General features: G+C 36.3%; 1 protein-coding gene and 1 pseudogene across 3 annotated transcripts in view; one reads left to right on the top strand and one right to left on the bottom strand.

Annotated features, from left to right (window-relative positions):
• Positions 1-15921, bottom strand: part of TMEM116 (transmembrane protein 116) — a 165172-nt gene that overhangs the window by 119919 nt on the left and 29332 nt on the right. The window lies entirely within an intron of this gene.
• On the top strand, positions 6410-6936 carry LOC102993240 (ferritin light chain-like; annotated as a pseudogene).

The following is a 15921-nucleotide window of genomic DNA, read 5'->3' on the forward strand; positions in this document are numbered from 1 at the left end:
TATTCGACATAGTTTTGGAAGTTCTAGCCACAGCAATCAGAGAAAAAAAAAAAGAAATAAAAGGAATCCAAATAGGAAAAGAAGAAGTAAAACTGTCACTATTTGCAGATGACATGATACTATACATAGAAAATCCTAAAGACGCTACAAGAAAACTACTAGAGCTCATCAATGAATTCAATAAAGTTGCAGGATACAAAATTAATACACAGAAATCTGTTGCATTTCTATACACTAACAGTGAAAGGTCAGAAAGATAAATTAAGGAAACAATCCCATTTACCATCGAATCAAAAAGAATAAAATACCTAGGAATAAACCTAACTAAGGAGGCAAAAGTCCTGTCTCTGAAAAGTATAAGATGCTGATGAAAGAAATCGAAGATGACACAAACAGATGGAAAGATATACCATGCTCTTGGACTGGAGGAATCAATATTGTGAAAATGACTATACTACCCAAAGCAATCTACATATTCAATGCAATCCCTATCAAATTACCAATGGCATGTTTTGCAGATCTAGAACAAAAAAATCTTAAAATTTGTATGGAAACACAGAAGACCCTGAGGAGCCAAAGCAATCTTGAGAAAGAAAAAAGGAGCTGGAGGAATCAGGTTCCCTGACTTCAGACTATACTATAAAGCTACAGTAACCAAAATAGTATGATACTGGCACAAAGACAGACTTATAGATCATTGGAACAGAATAGAAAGCCTGGAAATAAACCCACACACCTATGGTCAATTAATCTATGACAAAGGAGGCAAGAATATACAATGAAGGAAAGACAGTCTCTTCAATAAGTGGTGCTGGGAAAACTGGACAGCTACTGTAAGGGAATGAAATTAGAACATTTTCTAACACCATACACAAAAATAAACTCAAAATGGTTTAAAGATCTAAAGGTAAGACCAGATACTATAAAACTCCTAGAGGAAAACATAGGCAGAACACTCTTTGACATAAATTGCAGGAAAATCTTTTTCAATCCGTCTCCTAGAGTAATGGAAATAAAAACAAAAATAAACAAATGGGGCCTAATTAAACTTAAAATCCTTTCCACAGCAAAGGAAATCATAAAACAAAAAGGGAACACAAAGAATGGGAGAAAATATTTGCAAATGAAGTGACTGACGAGAGATTAACCTCCAAAAGATGTATGCATCCCTATGTTCACTGCAGCACTATTTACAGTAACCAAGACATGGAAGCAACCTAAATGTCCATTGACAGAGGAATGGATAAAGAAGATGTGGTACATATATACAATGGAATATTACCCAGCCATAAAAAAGAATGAAATATGCCATTTGCAGCAACATGGATGGACCTAGAGATTATCATACTAAGTGAAATAAGCCAGACAGAGAAAGACAAATATCATATAAGTTATATGTGGAATGTAAAAAAAGAATGATACAAATGAACTTATTTGCAAAACGGAAACAGACTCAGAGACTTAGAAAATAAACTTATGATTACCAAAGGGGAGAGATGGGGGGAGAGAAAAATTAGGAAAATTTTTTTTAGTTGGGGTATAGTTGTCTTACAATGTTGTCTTAGTTTCTGCTGCACAGCGAAGTGAATCAGCTATATGTATACATATATCCCTGCCCACTTGGACCTTCCTCTCACCCACCCCTATCCCACCCATCTAGGTCTCCACAAGGCACCAAGCTGAGCTCCCTGTGTTATAGAGCAGATTCCCACTAGCTATCTATTTTACACATGGTAGTGTACATATGTCAATCCCAATCTCCCAACTCATCCCACCCCCCATTCCCCCCTGCCATGTCCACACATCCACCCTCTACCTCTGTCTCTATTCCTGCCCTGCAAATAGGTTCATCTGTACCATTTTTCTGGATTCCACATATATGCATTAATATATGATATTTGTTTTTCTCTTTCTGACTTACTTCACTCTGTATGACAGACAGGAAAAGAATTTGAAAAAGAATGGATATGTGTATATGTATAACTGAATCACTTTGCTGTATACCTGAAACTAACACAACATTGTAAATCACTTATACTCCAATATAAAATTAAAATTTTAAAAAAAGAAAAGAAAATGGCTCTGCTTGTTTACCTAGGACTGGTGGAAAACTATACTTAAGCCAGACTTGGAAAGTTTCAGGCTTCAGTGCTATTCAGTTTAAAAAAAGACTTCAGAGACAAGAGAGGTCTCACTGGGTGGTTAGAACCTTAACTCTTAAAAGAGGTGTTGAGGGAGTTCCCTGGTGTCCTAGTGGTTAGGATTCCTGGCTTTCACTGCTGTGGCCCAGATTCAATCCCTGATCAGGGAACTGAGATCCCGCAAACCATGTGGCATGGCTAAAAAAAAAAAAAAAAAAAAAAAGAGGTGTTGAACTATATACAGTGCAGCTCTGGTTTGATATTGACCAAGATTTCCTAATCTCTGATTCAGTGTACTTTCTACTATTTCTTTTCTAATGGATTGTACAGCTGGAGCATATTTTATCTTCTCATCGGCTCTCTTGGGCCTGTGAGCTTTTGGTAAATGATTGATTTCTTCTGTTCCAGTTCAGTGAAGTGGCATAAGGGTGCTGTGGCTGTATTGAGCTAATTCTCTCTGACCAGCTCTGGCTTTCCTATAACTAGCCAAAAATCTAGAACAGAACAGCTAAGCAATTTCTGACCAATTTTGGGAGAAGGAGGCACTAATGTCTCGACAGATCACCACAGTCAACCTGTCTTGTCAAGAGAAGTTTCTGCCTTATCAAACATATCTCTCCATAGGAAAGTATCAAAAATGAGGTTCTGAAACCTTGCCAAACGGAGAGATAAACTGAATCCACTTTCAGGACTAGGAAGAAGCAACTCTTGGTATAGGATACAAGATTAACATACAGAAATCTGTTGCATTTCTTTATACTAACAATGAAGTATCGGGAATTCCCTGGCAGTCCAGTGGTTAGGACTCTGCACTTTCACTCCTGAGGGCCTGGGTTCAATCCCTGGTCGGGGAACTAAGATGCCACAAGCAACATGTGGACATAAATAAATAAATAAATAAAGTGTTCATCTGTTTAAAAAAAAAAAAGCAATGAAGTATCAGAAAGAGAAAGCAAGAAAACAATCCCATTTAAAGTCACATCAAAAAAATAAAATAGGGGCTTCCCTGGTGGCGCAGTGATTGAGAATCTGCCTGCTAATGCAGGTGACACGGGTTCGAGCCCTGGCCTGGGTAGATCCCACATGCCGTGGAGCAACTGGGCCTGTGAGCCACAGCTACTGAGCCTGCGCGTCTGGAGCCTGTGCTCCACAACAGGAGAGGCCGCGACAGTGAGAGGCCCGCGCACCGCCATGAAGAGTGGCCCCCGCTCGCTGCAACGAGAGAAAGCCCTCGCACAGAAACAAAGACCCAACGCAGCCAAAAATAAATAAATAAATAAATTTACTTTAAAAAAATAAATAAAATAAAATAAAATAAAATACCTAGGAATAAACCTGACCAAGGAGATGAAAGACCTATATACTGAGAATTATAAAACACTGATAAAGGAAATTGAAGATGATTCACAGAAATAGAAAGATATCCCATGTGCTTCAATTGGAAGAACTAATATTGTTAAAATGGCCATACTACCCAAAGCAATCTACAGATTTAATGCAATCCCTATCAAATTACCCATGACATTTTTTACAGAACTACAACAAATAATCCTAAAATTTCTATAGAACCACAGGAGACCCAGAATTGCCAAAGGAATCCTGGGGAAAAAGAACGAAGCTGGAGGCATAACTCTTCCAGACTTCAGAAAATACTACAAAGCTATAGTAAACAAACAGTGTTGTACTGGCACAAAAACAGACATATGGATCAATGGAACATAATAGAGAGCCCAGAAATAAACCAACACACCTACAGTCAATTACTCTTCAACAAAGGAGGCAAGAATATACAATGGAGTGTATAATTCAGCCAGTGGTGTTGGGAAAGCTAGACAGCCACATGTAAATCATTGAAGTTAGAACACTCCCTTACCCCCTACACAAAAATAAACTCAAAATGTCTTAAAGACTGAAATATCAGATATGACACCATAAAATTCCTAGAAGCGAACATAGGCAAAACATTCTCTGACATAAATCGTAACAATGTTTTCTTAGGTCAGTCTCCCAAGGCCACAAAAATAAAAACAAAAAATAAACAAATGGGACCTAATCAAACTTAAAAGCTTTTGCACAGCAAAGGAAACCATAAACATAATGAAAATACAACCCACGGCATGGTAGAAAATATTTGCAAATGATGCGACTGACAAGGGATTAATCCAAAATATACAAACAGCTCATACAACTCAATAGCAAAATACCAAACAACTCATTCAAAAAATGGGCATAAGACCTAAATAGACATTTCCCCAAAGAAGACACACAGATGGCCAACAGGCACATGGAAATGTGCTCAACACTGCTAATTATTAGAGAAATGCAAATCAAAACTACAATGAGGTACCACCTCACACAGATCAGAATGGCCATCATTAAAAAGTCAACAAATAACAAATACTGGAGAGAGTATGGAGAAAAGTGAACCCTCCTACACGGTTGGTGGGAATATACATTGGTGCAGCCACTGTGGAAAACAGTATGGTGGTTCCTTAAAAAACTAAAAACAGAGTTGCCATATCATCCAACAATCCCACTCCTGGGCATATATCTGGACAAAACTCTAATTCAAAAATATACATGCACCCAAATGTTCACAGCAATACTATTTACAATAGTCAAGACATGGAAGCAACCTAAATGTCCATTGACAGATGAATGGATAAAGAAGATGTGGTATATATACACAATGGAATACTAGTCAGTCATAAAAAAGAATAAAATAATGCCATTGGCAGCAACGTGGATAGGTGTAGAGATTATCTTACTAAATGAAGTAAGTCAGAAGGAGAAAAACAAATACCATATGATATCACATTTGTGTGGAATCTAAAATGACACAAATGAACTTATTTATGAAAGAGAAATAGACTCACACACATAGAAAACAAACTTATGGCTACCAAAGGGGAAAGGGGGTGGGGGAGGGATAAATTAGGAGTTTGGGAATAGCAGATTCAAACTACTGTATACAAAATAGATAAACAACAAAGTCCTACTATATAGCACAGGGAAATATATTCAATATCCTGTAATAAACCAAAATGGAAAGAATACAAAAAAGAATAGGTATATACATGTATAGCTGAATCACTTTGTTGTACAGCAGAAATTAACACAACACTGTCAATCAACTATACTTCAATTTTTAAAAAAGAGAACATTGGACAACAACAACAAAAAAGAAAAGAGCCACGTTAAATAGTACTTTTTTTCCCTCCAAACTGGCAGAATTTATCAGGAGGAAATGCAATGGGGAATATTAAAAGTTTTACTTTAATCTGGAAGAATCTGGACATTTTTTTCTTTCCTAAAGAATAATTTAGACATTTACTAAGAATTATTTATATAATATATTCTCCTGAGTCTGCCAAGTTAACCCTGAATATCAAAAGGCTGAAGTTTTTTTAGCATAATCTCAGTCCCTGAGCTTTATTTATGACATCTGTACCAAGCACCTGTGATTTAAAAAACACTTGATATTACAATAATAAAAATGAATCCTGGCCTAATGATCATCACATAGGTGGTTAAAAAATACACTTTATGAACTTCACAAAAACAAACTGGGACTTCCACTTCTGGCCAAGATGGAGTGAAAAGAACTGGATTTACCTTTCTGACAAACAAAAAAACCCTGACAAAACATTTAAAACAATGGTTTTCAAGACACTAGATATCAGATAACAGAGGACAATGATCTCTGAAACATGGGAAACATAACATGAACCATACAATCTCCTCAGCTTACCTCCTAGAGAGAATTTCCATGCTGCAGTATAGGAAGAGGAAACTGAGGCAGAACATGGCAGACTCTGAGTTGAGGAGACAGACCAGAAAATCCAGGGAGACCAAGGCAGCTAGAGTTCATAGAACAGAGTGCCAGAGAGGAAAGAGGTGCTCAGAGAACCCTAGAGATTTGCAGAGGGTCCTCCTGGAGTATTCAACCAACTACTGACTGGTGCGCTTGCATAAGGAAACTACCCAAAGCTGGGGAAAGAACCATCTAAAAGAAATAGAGAGAATGGTATCTAGAGATCACATAAGGCTAAGAATAGTGCCTGTTTGGCCGTGTGCTCGGCAGTCCCAAGGGTCTGTCTCTTGCTTCAACAGTGTTTGGACAGAACAGACCCAGGGATGTCCCTTGCACCAGACTATGACCACCCTCCAACTTTTTTCCAGTTGCAACCTTCAGAATCAGCCACTCAGCTAGCCTCAGAACCAGCCAACACCATTTTTTGAGCTTAACTCTTTATTACTGATCAACGATGAGCTCCCAGATTCATCAGAATTTTTCCACTGAGGTGGAGGCCGCTGTCAACCTCCTGGTCAGCATGCATCTGCAGGCCTCCTATACCCTCCTCTCTCTGGGTTTCTATCTCAGCTGCGATGATGTGGCTTTGGAGGGTATGGGCCACTTTTTCTGAGAATTGGCTGAGGAGAAGCGAGAGGGTGCCAAGTGTCTCTTGAAAATGAAACACAAGTGTGGCAGCTGTGCCCTCTTCCAGGAAGTATAGAAGCCATCTCAAGATGAGTGGGGTAAAACCCAGGATGCTATGGAAGCCACCATTCTCATAGAGAAGAACCTGAGCCAGGCCCTTTTGGATCTGCATGCTCTGGGTTCTGCCCACACAGACCCCCACCTCTGTGACTTCCTAGAGAGCCACTTCCTAGACAAGGAGTTGAAACTCATCAAGAAGATGGGTGACCACCTAGCCAACCTCCACAGGCTGGCTGGTCCCCAGCTGGGCTGGGTGAGTATCTCTTTGAAAAGTTCACCCTCAAAAATGACTAGGAGCCTCCAGAGTCCAGTGGACTTTAAGGAGCCCCTCTGGTGTCAGGGCTTCTGCCTGAAGTCCCTCTCTGCACCCACTAGGCAGCTTTTAACCACCCCAGAGCCCTCTCCCATGCCTTGGACCAAATGGAAATAATAAAGCTTTTTGCAGAAAAAAAAAAAGAATAGTGCCTGTTTCCACAACCAAGATTCAAAAAATTTAACAGAGCACAGGGCAGAGTACTCAGGAAGGTCTTGCCTCAATAGTGAGAAATAATTAGCCTGAGACTGAGCATTGCTCCAGACCTATGTAAAAAAATCATAAAAGCAAGACCTGAAAGATTCAAACTATTTCAAAGTAACTCAACTGCATCAAAGAAAAAATTCAAGAATTGTTATAGAAACAGAGAAATATCTCATACTCAAAAAGATAAAATTCACAATTTCTGGCATCCAATAGAAGATTGGATGCAAAGAGGGAGGAAAACATGACCCATACTAAGGAGAATAATCGATCAACTGAAACCTACCCAGAACTGAAACAGATGTTAGAATTAGCAGTAAAAGATAATAAAACAGTTATTATAACTGTATTGTATATTTTTAATAAGTTGAGACATGGAAAATATCTCTAGAAGAACTAAACTGAACTGTTAGATATAAAAACTAAAATGGATGAGATTTTTTAAATACACAGATTAGACACTGCAGAGGAAAAGATTAGTGAACTTGAAGGCATAGCAACAGAAAATATCCAAAATGAAAAACAGAGAAAAAAGAATCCAAAAACTGAACAAAAAAAGCATCAGTGAACTGTGGGAAAGTTTCAGGAAGCCCAAAATACAGATAATAGGTGGCCTGAAAGGAGTGGAAGTGGTGCAAAAGAGTGGAACAGAAAAACTATTTGAAGAAATAATGGACAAATAATTTCCAAATTTGATGGTGATGATAAACTCATAGATACAAAAGCTTAATTAATTCCAAAACAAAAAATATGAAGAAAATAACATCAAGGCACATCATAATCAAATTGTTCATTTTTAAGAGAAAAATCTTAAAAACAGCCAGTTTTTAAAAAAAGGTATGTACACAGGAACAAAGATATGGATAATACCAGATATGCTGATGGAAACAATGCAAGCAAAAAGATGTGGAGCAAATTTTGTGACTTAAATTTTATCAGTCTAGAATTATATACTCAGCAAATATACTCTCAAAAACAAAGGTGAAATAAAGACATTTTCAAACATCCAAAAGCAGATCCACAGTACAAGAAATGTTAAATAATGTGCTTCAGGCAGAGGAAAAATGACACCAGATGGCAATCTGGATTTACACAAAAGAATGAAAAACACCAGAAGGGTTAGTATAAAAGATTTTTTCTTATTATTTAATCTCTTAATAACAATTAACAGTTTGAGCAAAAAAAAAAAAAAACAATGTACTGTGCGCTTTCTGATATATATAAAAGAAAAATGCATGACGACAATAGCGTAAAGTCCAGGAGGGGAGAAATGGCAGAATTCTGTTGTAAGATTCTCATCCTTCACATGTATGTGAAGAAATACGATATCACTTGAAGTCAAACTGTGATAAGTTAAAATGTATACTATGAACCATGCAACATAACCTCTAAAGTAACACAACAAAGAGTTTTAGCTAATAAACCAACAGAGGAGATAAAAGGTAAAAATAAAATATAGTATATAAATCCAAATGAGGGCAGAAAAAAGGAAACAGGAACAAAGAACAGACAGAACAAATAGAAAACAAATAGCAGAATGATAGATTCAAATGCAACAATACAATCAAATTAAATGTAACTGGTCTAAACACCACAATTAAAAGACAGCATTGAGAATTCCCTGGCAGTCCAGTGGATAGGACTCCACGCTTTTAATGCCAGGGCCAGGTTCAATTTCTGGTCAGGGAGCTAAGATGCTGCAAGCTGCGTGGCGCAGCCAAAAAAAAAAGACAGCATTGTCAGACTGGATAAGACTGTAAGACCTAAATATATGCTACCTACAAGAAATGCACTTCATTTTATTTTAAAAGAAACTATTAAGCTCTTGTTTTATTATTATTATTATTATTATTATTTCTTTTTTTTGGCCATGCAGTATGTGGGATCTTAGTTCCCTGACCAAAGATCAAGCCATGCCCCCTGCAGTGGAAGCACGGAGTCTTAACCACTGGATCGCTAGGGAAGTACCAAGAAATGCACTTTAAATATAAATACACAATTAAGTTAAAATAAAAGGAAGTACAAAGATAAAGCATGCCAACAATAATCAAAAGAAAGTTGAAATGGTTATATAAATATCAGGAAAAATAGATTTTAGAGCAAAGAATATTACCAAGGATAAACAAGGTCATTTCATAATAGTAACTGGTTCACTTAATGAAAAGGACATAAAAATCCTAAATATTTATGCCCCTTATAGTATAATTTCAAAATACATGAAGTAAAAACTAATAGAACTACAAGGAGAAATAGAAAAATCCACAATTATTGTCAGAGGTATCAATATCTCTCACTTACTAATGAATACAATAAGTAGACAGAAAATTGGCAAGAATTTAGTAGACTTGAACAACACTATCAACCAATTTGACATGATCAACATTTAGAACACATTTTTTTCAATTGCATACAGAACACTTGTCAAGATGGATCATATTCTGGGTCATAAAATAAGTCTTAATAATTTCAAAAGCATACAAAGTATGTCTTCTGGAAATAAATCACATTATTGTTGTGTAAGTATCTGATATTAAGCTTTTTGACTGCCAAGGAAGGCATTCATTACAAAAGACTTGTAATAAATATGTTTCAAACAAAGCTACTTGTAAGCTGCATTCAGTACAGTGTTATTTTAGTAAATTGAAGTGATATCCATTCAGTGTCACTTGTAATAAAGATGTTACTACAGAGCTACTTGAAAGCTGCGTTCAGCACAGTGTTCATGCAGTGAATGTAAAGGATATACATTCCATTAATGCATTTAGTGAAGTGGTTAAGAAGACTTGTAATAAAGATGTTTCTAACAGAGCTTACTTACTGAGTTCAGCACAATGTTACTACAATGATTAGAAGCAATGCCCATTCTGTAATGCATGTAGTAAAATGTTTAAGAAAACTATAATAAACAGGTTTCTAACAGGAAAAATAAAGACATCTATCTCAAACATATTGCCAGCTGTAAGACACAGCTACTAGAAAAACAACCAGATAAGGATTTAGGCTATCCCCACTCACAAAGGTCTCTCCTTTCAGAAAGTCCTGAGTAACCTAGATTAACTGAACACTGAGTGATCCACTTCTCCCTTCCCTTACCCTAATTCCTACTCTTAGGCTGTAAATTAGCTAATAAAGAGTAAACCCTCAAAACCCTAGATACTCTAGCCTCAAACACTAGCAAAAGTAGAGCCCAAAGTCCATGCTTTCTCTCTACCCATAACCTCACTGTGTGGCTCTCAGGCATCTCAGTGTACACAGAACGTTCTCCAGGATAGATCACAGGCTAGGCCACAAAACAAGTCTCAACAAATTTAAGAGTACAGAAATTAGGACTTCCCTGGTGGTCCAGTGGTTAAGAATCTGCCTTCCAATGCAGGGGATGTAGGTTTGATCCCTGGTCAGGGAACTAAGATTGAACATGCTGTGGGGCAACTAAGCCCACATGCCACCACTACTGAGCCTGGGTGCTCTGGAGCCCATGAGCCACAACTAGAGAGAGAGAAGCCCATGTGCCACAACTAGAGAAGCCTGGGCACCTCAACAAAGAGCCTGTGTGCTGCAACGAAAGATCCCACATGCTGCAACAAAGATCCCATGTGCCACAATTAAGACCCGACACAGCCAAATTAAATAAATATTAAAAAGAAAAAAGAAATTATATCAAGCAGTTTTTCTGAACAGAATGATACAGAACTACAAATCAATTATAGGAATAAAAACGGGAAAAACACAAACACGTGGAGACTGAATAACATGCTACTAAAAAACAATTGGGTCAATGAAGAAATCAAGAAAGAAAGAAAATACCTCAAGACAAATGAAAATAAAAACACAAATTCCAAAATCTACAAAAGGCAAAAAAGTAGTTCTAAGAGGGAAATTTATATTGATACGGGCCTACCTCAAGAAAGAAGAAAAATCTCAAATAAATAACCTAAACTACCATCTAATGGCATTAGAAAAATAAGAACAAACAAAACCCAAAGTCAGCAGAAGGAAGGAAATAATAAAGATCAAAGAGGATATAATAAATGAGAGAGCAAAAAGAAAAAATAGGAAACATCAATGCAACCAAGAGCTGTTTTTTTGAAAGGATAAACAAAACTGATAGGCCTATAACCAGGCTCATTAATGAAGAGAGAGAGAGGACCCAAATAAGCAAAATAAGAAATGAAAGAGGAGAAATTACAACTCATATCACAGAAACGTAAAAAAAATAATTAAAGAATACTACAAACAGTTATATGCCAACACATTGGACAATTGAGAAGAAATGGATAAATTCCTAGAAACATACAATCTTCCAAGATTGAATCAAGAAGAAACGGATTACCTAAATAGATTGATCAATAGTAGTGAAATTGAATCAGTAATCCAAAAACTCCCAGCAAAAGAAAGTCCAGGAACAAATGGATTCACAAGGGAATTCTACCAAATATACAAAGAAGACATAATACCTATCATTTTCAAACTATTGCAAAAAATTGAAGGGAACACTCCCAAATTAATTCTATGAGGCCACCATTACCCTGATACCAAAACTAGACAAACTACAAAAAAGGAAAATTATGGGTTAATATCTCTGATGAATATAGATTCAAAAATCCTAAACAAAATATTAGCAAACCAAATTCAACAATACAGAAAAAGGATTATATACCATGATCAAGTGGAATTTATTCCTGAACGCAAGAATGGTTTAAAATCCACAAATCAGTCAATGTGGTACACCACATTAACAAACAGAAGAATAAAAATCATATGATGATCTCAATAGATGCAGAAAAAGCTTCTGACAAAATTCAACATCTATTTATGATAAAAACTCTCCACAAATTGGGTATAGAGAGAACATACCTCAACATATTAAGTCCATATATGACAAGCCCATAGCTAACGTTATACTCAACAGTGAAAAGCTGAAAGCATGTCCTTGAAGATCAAGAACAAGACTAGGATGCCCACTCTCACCACTTTTATTCAACACAGTATTAGAAGTCCTAGCCACAACAATCAGACAAGAAAAAGAAATAAAAGGCTTCCAAATTAGAAGGGAAGAAGTAAAACTGTCACTATGCAGATGACATGATACTACATATACAAAACCCTAAAGTCTCCACCAGAAAACTGTTAGAACTCATCAATGAATTCAGTAAAGTTGAAGGACACAAGATTTATATACAGAAATCTGTTGTTTTCTACACACTAATAAAGAACTATCAGAAAGAGAAAGCAAAAAAAAAATTCCATGTAAAATAGCATCAAAAAGAATAAAATACCTAGACATAAACTTAAATAAGAAGGTGAAAAACCTATATTCTTAAAACTACAAATCGTTGATGAAGGAAATTTTAGATGATACAAAGAAATGGAAAGACACACAATCCATGTTCATGGATTGGAAGAGTTAATATTGTTAAAATGTCCATAGTATCCAAAGCAATCTACAGATTCAATGCAATCCCTATCAAAATATTCATGACATTTTTCACAGAATGAGAACGAATAATCCTAAAATTTATATGGAACCACACAAGACCCCGAATAGCCGAAGCAAACTTCAGAAAAAATAACAAAGCTGGAGGTATCACATTCCCTGACTTCAGACTATACTACAAAGCTACAATCATCAAAACAGTATGGTACTGGCACAAAAACAGGCACATAGATCAATGGAACAGAATAGTGAGCCCAGAAATTAACCCACACATTTATGGTCAATTAATCTGTCAAAAGAGGCAAAAACATACAATGGGAAAAAGACACTCTTCAATAAGTGGTGCTGGGAAAACTGGACAGTTACATGTAAAAGAATGATATTAGAACATCTCATCACACCGTATACAAAAATAAACTCAAAATGGATCAAAGACCTAAGTGTAAGACAAGAAACCATAAAACTCTTAGAAGAAAACATACACAGAACACTCTTTGACATAGCAACATTTTGGGGGATCAGTCTCCTCATGCAAAGGAAACAAAGGCAAAATAAACAAATGAGACTTAATTAAACTTGAAAGCTTCTGCATAACAAAGAAAACCACTGACAAAATGAAAAGACAATGTATGGAATAGGAGAAAATATTTGCAAATGATATGTCTGATAAGGAGTTAATATCCAAAATATATAAACAGCTCAAATAACTCAATATCAAAAAACCAAACAACCAAATTTAAAAATGGGCAGAAGACCTGAATAGACATTTTTCCAAATAAGACATACAGATGGCCAACAGGCACACACAAAAAATCAACACTGCTAATTATCAGGATAATGCAAATAAAAACCACAGTGAGATATTGCCTCACACCTGTCAGAATGGCTGTCACCAAAATGACTACAAATAACAAATGTTGTTATGGATGTGGAGAAAAGGGAACCCTAGTACACTGTTCTTGGGAATGTAAGCTGACTCAGTCATTCTGGAAACCAGTATGTAGGTTCCTCAAAAAACTAAAAATACAACTACCATATGATCCAGCAATTTCACTCCTGAGTATATATCCAAGAAAAAGAAAACACTAATTTGAAAAGATAGGCACCCCAATCCTCATAGCAGCATTACTTAAAATAGCCAAGATATGGAAGAAACCTAATTGTCCATCAACAGATGAATGGATACAAAATATGTGGTACATATATACAATGGAATTACTCAGCCATAAAAAAGAATGAAATTTTGCCATTTGCAACAACATGGATGGAACAGGAGAGTATTATGCTTAGTGAAATAAGTCAGAGAAAGACAAATACTGTATGTTATTACCTATATGTGGAATCTAAAAAATGAAACAAACAAGCGTAATGAAACAAAAACAGACTCATAGATATGGAGAACAAATGTGGTTACCCGTGGGGAGAGGGAAGTGGGGGGGAGGGAGAAGAGAGGGGCAGGGGAGTAAGAGGTACAAACTACTGTGTATAAAATGAGTAAGAAACAAGAATATATTGTACAGCACAGGGAATAGAGCCAGTATTTTATAAATTTAAATGGAGTGTAATCTATAAAAATATCAAATTGTGTTGTACACCTGAAATAATGTAACATTGTAAATCAACTTTACTTCAATTAAAATAAATAAATAAATAATTTTAAAGCCATAATAACTAAGAGAGTATGGCATTAGTGAACTGACAAGGCAGAACAGGGAGTCCACACACAGGCTTCTAAACAAGAGAAATAAGCTCTATAGCAAAGGAGAAAGCATGAACTTTGCAATAATCTGTCCTGAGACAGTTAATTACACAACTGAGGAGAAAAAAAAAAAGAAAGAAATTGGAGTATTACCTCATGCAATACATAAAAATTAATTTCAGATGCTTTAAAGATTTAAATGTATAACATGAAACTGTAAACATTTTAGAATATCATATGGAAGAATATCTTCATGACTGCTAGATACGAACACATTTCTTAAGGTTAAAAAAGGCAAATCACAAGGAAAAAACAATGTAGACATAGTAAAACTAGGAACTTCTCTTTGCCATAAGAATTCATTGTAAAAGATGAACATAAACCACAAGTTGGGAAAACATATTTGCAACATATATAACTGACAAAGAATTAGAATACAAACTACTTAAGGAACTACTATAAATCAATAGAAAAAAAAAGATGATTCAAAAGAGAAATGTACAAAGACTTGAGGGAATACTTCACCAAAAAACATCCATGGCTGTTAAAAATATGAAAAGATGCTCAACCCATCTTTAATCAGGAAAATTAAAATTAAAGCCACGATGAGATGCTATTTTACACTCAGTCAGAATGGTAGAACTTTTTAAAGTCTAACAAAATCAAGTTTTGGCAAACATGTTCCAAAAAATCCATCTACTGCTGTGGGGTAACAATCTGGCATTATCTAGTAAAATTAAAGTGGTACATTTCCAAGATACAGACATTCCTTTCGTAGGATTTCATGGAAGCACTTGTGCACATGGGCTCCAGGGAATATCTACAAAATGTTCACAGCAGCATTCTGTAATAGCAAAACTTCAGAAACAAGCCAAATGCCCGAAGGTAGGCAAATGCATAGAGACTGGTTCATTGGTCCCGCACAACCCTGTTCAGCAGTGAAAATAAATGAACTACAGCCAGGAGTATACGGTGACTCACTCTCAAAAGAGTGTGTTGAGCATCCTAAAGCAAGTTGCAGATGAGTGCATATGGTACAATTCCATTAAATAAAGTTTAAAATTCGCAACTAGCACTATATTCTTGGGGCTGCGAGTCAGAGCAATGCTGTCCAGCATTGTTCCACTTCAGCAGACATGCTCAGATACTTGCACATTCTCTGAAGTGTTATAGAGCAGCCTTGTGATAGACTCAGCCAGAGTTGTTACAACGGTGAAGAAATGCAAGACGATGATCAACATGAATTCTGTATAGGGGTTACCTCCTGCGGAAGGAAAGATAGGATGAGGGAGGGGTACTCACTGGGCTTCAAAGATCCTGGTGATGTTCTCTTTCTTATACTGTGTTTGGATTTACTGGCATTTATTTTTTTATTTATTATACATATTTCACAAATATTATTTTGTATCTAATATTTAATAAAAGAAAAAAGACTTGTCTGGTTGCGGCCCTCCATGTACCCGGTGATGTTACTCTTCCAATCCTAATGTGCTTTTTGAAGGATCTCTGCTGTTTTCTCTCTTTCCGTCATGAATGAACCCTTCTTTCCATGGGTCATGAAGGCTGATGGGCCCAGAGAGAAGCTGATATGGTGTGGACAGTGAAACAAACACAAGCTGACCTCGGTCA

The sequence above is a fragment of the Physeter macrocephalus genome, chromosome 19 (genome assembly GCF_002837175.3).
Source record: "Physeter macrocephalus isolate SW-GA chromosome 19, ASM283717v5, whole genome shotgun sequence".
NCBI lineage: Eukaryota > Metazoa > Chordata > Mammalia > Artiodactyla > Physeteridae > Physeter > Physeter macrocephalus.